The sequence below is a fragment of the Lactuca virosa genome, chromosome 6 (genome assembly GCF_052849685.1).
Source record: "Lactuca virosa cultivar CGN04683 chromosome 6, Lactuca_virosa_CGN04683_v6, whole genome shotgun sequence".
Lineage (NCBI taxonomy): Eukaryota > Viridiplantae > Streptophyta > Magnoliopsida > Asterales > Asteraceae > Lactuca > Lactuca virosa.
In genome coordinates this window covers 201,453,914-201,460,491 of record NC_136431.1, presented here as the reverse complement: position 1 = coordinate 201,460,491, position 6,578 = coordinate 201,453,914, and positions in this window count along the sequence as shown.

Genomic DNA, 6,578 nt, shown 5'->3' with positions numbered 1-6,578 from the left:
CCCAAGGGTGCGGTTTCGTGCGGCCAAAACCGCAGTGCGGCTATAGAAGACCGCGTAATCTGATTGGCTGGGTGCTTTCTTCCATGTTTGACCGTTGAACGGTCAAGATTCGTGTAATTTTTTTTTTAACCATTACTCCATATATATATATATATATATATATATATATATATATATATATATATATATATATATATATATATATATATATATATATATATATATATATAGGGCTAATGGCACAAAAACCCTCAAATTTGCATAAAATTGATGGATTTGCCCAAAGTTCAAATTTAGGTCCATTTTTGCCTTAAACTTGCATTTAATGTGTCGTTTTTGCCAAGTAGCCGGTTTCCCTTTAATCAACCGGTTACCACTTGCTTAGGTGGAAGGCTAATTAAACGTCGTTTGGAAAAATCTCCAATTCCATTACATACGTTAAACTGTCGCATCTCATCTCCCTCTATAACCCGATCACTCATCACCTTTTCCCATTTCATCGACTGTGTACACAGAGAAAAAAAAAGGGTTTTCTTGGAGACGATTAGGTTAAAAGTGTTCTTCAACATTTCTCCGAAAGGTAAGGTTTTTACAGGTTGACTGAAATTACGTTTACATTTAACATTTCTTGAAATGTGTTCCTAAAGTTAGTGTGTTGATGCAGGAAGGTGTAATGGCTTCATCAGACGATGGGTACGCTGACCCCTTTGCTGGCATACATGAGCCATTTGCTGGCTTCAGTGAAATGGATTTTGAACTCCACGACATTTACATGGACCACGAACCAGAGGAAGAATTTGTGTCCTCACTTGATAAATGTAAGGATATATTCCTAAATGTTCTATTAAGTGATGAAAACCTACGAAATTCTAGTATGGCAGATGAAATCAGAGCACAAGTGTACCATGCTACCGATTGGCAGAGTGATGAAGATGAACAGGAGGTATTGAAAAACAACTATAGAATTCATGACCCAACCATCAAGTGGGACAAGATGGTACCAAAGCTTGGTGACATCTTTGAATCCCCTACCCAACTGAAGTTTTGTGTCACCAATTATGCAGTCTCACATGGCTATAGAATATACTTTGAAAAATGTGATAGTAAAAGAATTGTAGCTAGATGTGGCAATAGGAAGGAAGAGAATAAATGCCCTTTCAGAATTTATGCTACATGGATGTACAAAGAAAGATCTTTTCAGATCAAAGCTATGAATGGTGACCATAAATGTTCGAGGCAGTTTAAGTTTGGATCCATTGTGTCCCCTGAATGGATTGGAAGACATTATGTGACTGAAATTGCAAATAAGCCAAAGATGAAACTTCAGGAAATGATTGATGACATCAGACAAAGGTATAGGTGTGTGGTATCTATAGGACAGGTTAGAAGGGAAAGGAAATGGGCCAAAAATTTAATAGAAGGTAAACTCACTGAGCATTATGCAAGGATATGTGATTATGCCCATGAATTGTTAAGGTCAAACCCGGGGTCCACATGTCAAGTTGGTGTAACCATTGATCACAATGCTTGAAGAAATAAGGATATACATCATGGATAGGTTTGCTCACATGATTAAGGAAAGCACTAAATGGAATACCCGTATATGTCCAGCAGTGTTAAAGAAGATGAAGCTTTTTGGGAAGAACATGAGGTAACACTTTAACATGTAACTTTTCTTTTAATTTCATTAGGTAACACTTTAACATGTAACTTGTGGATGTAGGTTTTGGTTAATAATTCATAGTCAACAACATGTGTTTGAAGCAAGGAGAGGATGTGATAGCTACATGGTGGATTTAGATGGAAAGCATTGTACCTGCAGGTTATGGGATCTGGCTGGGATCCCATGTGTTCAAGTCATTGCAACTATCAACTATATCCATCAAACACCTGATGAGTATATTGATGACATGTTTTCCAAGGAACAATTCCTTAAGTGTTACTCTGCTAACATTAGTCCAGTAAATGGTTCAAATCTATGGCCTCAAACTGAATTCATAAAGCCATTGCCACTAGTGTCAAGGAGAATGCCTGGTAGGCCAAAGGTCAATAGAAGAAGACATGTAACTGAAAATGATGGAAGAGTACACACCCCAAGAACTGTAAGGTGTGGTAAGTGCTTTGAGTATGGCCATAACCAGAAGGGATGCAAGAATGCAACCAGGGAACCTGTCCCTATGCCACCAAAGAAGAAAGGAAGGCCAAGGAAGGAACAATGTGAACCCAGTCAAGCAGCATGTGATAGGTCTGAGAGGCAGGAACCTGTCCCTATGCCACCAAAGAAGAAAGGAAGGCCTAGGAAGGAACAATTTGAACCCAGTCAAGCATCATGTGATAGGTCTTACAGGTATTGAGGATGTTGAACCTGACGTGACAAAAACACTTGATGAGGTTGAAGATGCAATGGATGCTATTCTTACAGGTATTGATCAAAAAAGTCAATCTGAGAATGAGGATAATCCTGAACCTGAATTCACTGAAGGAAATGCCATTAGTGCAATTCCATTCATGCAATTCCATTAATACCATTAGTGCAACATTCAGCCGTATGCAAAGTGAGATAGCAATTAACTACCATTAATAACATTACCATAAATACCCTTAATACATTAGTGCAATTCCATTCATGCAAAGTTTACTTTCATTGTGAATGTAACCAAGGGTATTTTAGTACAATTCCTTTTATGCAATGTACTTTCATTGTACTTCCATTCATGCAACATATACATGAGATGGCAATTAACTACCATTAGTAACATTACCATTAATACCCTTAATACATTACAAACATGTAACATTCAGCCGTTCAAAAAAAAACATTACAAAGATGTAACAATTCTTGATTATGCTTAATATATTACTAATACAGGAAAAACCAACAAAACTATATCTTAATAACCACTATTCCTAGCATCAGCGATATAACCACTAACAACCCTATGATCACTTCTAACAATGGCTTGATCTCCTCTGTATGACACATCTCCATATTTTAACCTAGTTCTTCATCCGCCCATTTGAAAAAACCACAGTTGCCTCCTTCCACCTACAACAAAAAAAAATTAGGGTTCTATTACATACGTTCCTCTTTGGGAAGTTAGAGCAGCCCTAAAATTTTAGGGAGAAATTAGTACAAAAATAAATAGATTTTTACCTGATAATTAGGGTAGCCCCAAAATTTTCGTCCTGGGTTATCAGGTGTTCGTGAGACTGATACACCACAAACATCACCACAGTCGCATCTTATTACCTTCTTGTTCCTCATTCTTGTACCACCATTAAAGCTTGATCTTGAAGACGAAGTTGTCATTTTTCCGTTGTAGTCTGTGACTAACTGTGGGGGTCGAAGGGATCAATTGCACACGAGGATGTTTGTGAATGAGTTATTAAATGATAAATGCCAAGTATCTTCAAGTGGTAACCGGTTGATTAAAGGGAAACCGGCTACTTGGCAAAAACGACACATTAAATGCAAGTTTAAGGCAAAAATGGACCTAAATTTGAACTTTGGGCAAATCCGCCAATTTTGTGCAAATTTGAGAGTATTTGTGCCATTAGCCCATATATATATATATATATATATATATATATATATATATATATATATATATATATATATATATATATATATATATATATATATATATATGTTACCATTTTAACCATTTACACCACATTCACACTACCTTTACACAAATATTTACACAATCTTTTCATCCAATTTTTTTTGAAAAATGTCTTCTTCCAAAAGGCCTAGCAAAGAAAAAACATCAGTCAGAAACACCAACACCCCAATACCTACATTTGATCAACCGATTTTCTCACATCCGTATTACCACTACGACGGTATGCTTCCGTATTTTCCACAACGACCAGCGCAACTACTACCACAAACACCACCACTACCACAACCCGACCCGTTTGGTGTGTTTTTCCACACAACCACTACCACAACCCGTTTGGTGTTTTTTTTTTTTTTTTTAAAGTTGTAGGTTTTATGTTTCTAATTTGTTTTTCTAATTTTTTAGGTTTTTTTAATTAATGTATGGTATTTGTGTTTTTAATTAATGAAATATTATCTTTTTAAAATTATGTTTTTTATTTAAAAAAGAAGTTTTATTAAATTAAAATAGTTTAAAAAAAACAAAAAATAAAAAAGAAAATAAAAGTGTGGCATCACTCCCTTGGTGTGGCAAGAGACCACACTTGTGTGGTAAAAAATGACGTGACGCTTATGTGGCGGGGGAGGGAGTGCGGTTTCGGTGGCACCACTCCCTCCAGCCTAAGTATGATGAACGGGTTTTTCATCCACTTAATCTAGTTGATTCTAGAATTAATTTATCTAGAACTAAACCAATTAAAAAAAAAGAAACAATGAAATCAAATAACAACTCTCTTTTATCCGTTTCGTTTCCGAAAACCTGCTCATTCCGATAAATGCACAGCACCATATGACCATATCAATGTTAAGCAACCAATAGTTTTTTGTGTGTTATAAATAGTCTATGTATCAAATATCATTGTAAGAACTATATTTTAAATATTAATATATCTTATAAATTATATTATTTATGATGTAATCACTTAAATCACTTGAGCCTTTTTTTTTTCAACAGCACACTTGAATCGTATAATTAAGTATAATTATCAATGATATTTTTCTATCTTATATTAACATTCTATCCAGGGTCGGTCCAAATATATAGTAAGTCTAAAACGAAAAGAAAAAAATGGGCCACTAAAGCCATAAATATTATAAAATTAAATTGAAAATAGACACAACGTTATAAAATTCACTATTAATATTAAAAAACACAAATATGATCAAAACATTACAAAAACAAGTAATTTTTAGAAAAATATTTCTCTTAATATTTTTAGATAAGTTAGTTTTTTCTCTATATAATTATACCATATACTCTAGGAATTTTGGGCCTCTTGGAAACATGGACCCTGGACGACCATCCGGATTGCCCACCGTCAGGGCTGGTCCGATTCTACCGATAAAATACATAGTTTATTAACCAGTTTTCATATACGCGATTCGGAATTATGTTTGTTTTTAGTTGTTTCTTAAATTTTAGTAAAATAAATTTAAAAAATAAGCAAAATAGTTCAATTATTAAGTGTTAGCATGCCATTGGAAATATGTGCACATACAATCATGGTGTTAATTTTCATTAAATTCATCATATTGTTATTGAAAATACTTGTAATACATTTTTGAACTATTGAGAAAAAAATTGAAACAACTATTAGACAGGTTAGTGATGGCTTTTATATTTGACTAATTATATATAAATATTTTATATTGCAAAAAAACCCGAAAAATTCAATGCATTAGAAACATATATATGACATTTTATGGAGGGGTTCAAGTTGTTCAACATCCACTTCTATCCTAATTTGTATTTGCTATTTGCTCTAGATGGCTTTTATTCTTTTAATATATAAATATCGTTTCAAAAAATAATTGTTTATAACCGATTTAAGTTGTTATTTTATTTGAAAGACATCAAATTGTAAATGGTTTAACTCAAAATGAAACATGATAACCAATATCATATTGGTCTAAAATATATTGTAATGCATACAATATATTTTATAGAATTATTGAAACATTTAGGATTTATCATAATTAATAAGTATTATGAAGGATAGTTACTTGGGGTATTTTTCATAGAGTTTGGGTTGTATATTTGGATTTGGTGTTGTTTCATTTGTTCTTTGTAGATGATGTGTTTTTCTCGAGGAATGATCCCTAGGAAATACTAGGAACATCTCGTGGGTCCTTTGTTGTTTCCATCTTGTTTAGGGATTAAAACTCAACTTCGCCAAAAGTAATTTGAGAAGAGTGTTGAAGTGGCCGTTTCTTTTGAGGAGATTTTGTCTATGACGACCATTTTGGATCGTAGAGGGGAAAAATTATTGTTCTTATATTTTGATCTTCCGGTTGGATGTAACATGTCTAGAGTGGATGAGTGCAAGTTCGATATTGATGGATTTGCTAAAAAGCTATTTAGTTGAAAAGTGAAAGCCTTGTCTATGGGGGTGTAACTTGTTAATAACGGTGCTTGGGAGCTTGACAAATTATATATATATATATATATATATATATATATATATATATATATATATATATATATATATATATATATATATATATATATATATATATAGCATGAGGTTCAATAGAGAACCATAATTAACCAATGAACCAATCTTTTTTTCAATTTTTAGAACTTATTTTTTATCAAAAAAAAAAAACTAAAAATACAGAAATTAATAACTTTTTATCATTTTTCCAATGATATCAAATTCGAAAAAAAAAATTTCGTCAAATTCACAATGTGAATCTTTGAAAATTCACAATGTAAATCTAAATTCATACGGTGAATCCGAAAAATATATTTAACATTCACAATGTTATGTTATGAATTTAGATATTTTTAGTTTTTTTTTTCGATAAAGAATAAGCTCTAGAACTTGAAAAAAAAAATTTTGGTTCCTTGGAGAACCAATAATTATGGTTCTCTATTAAACTTTTCCATATATATATATATATATATATATATATA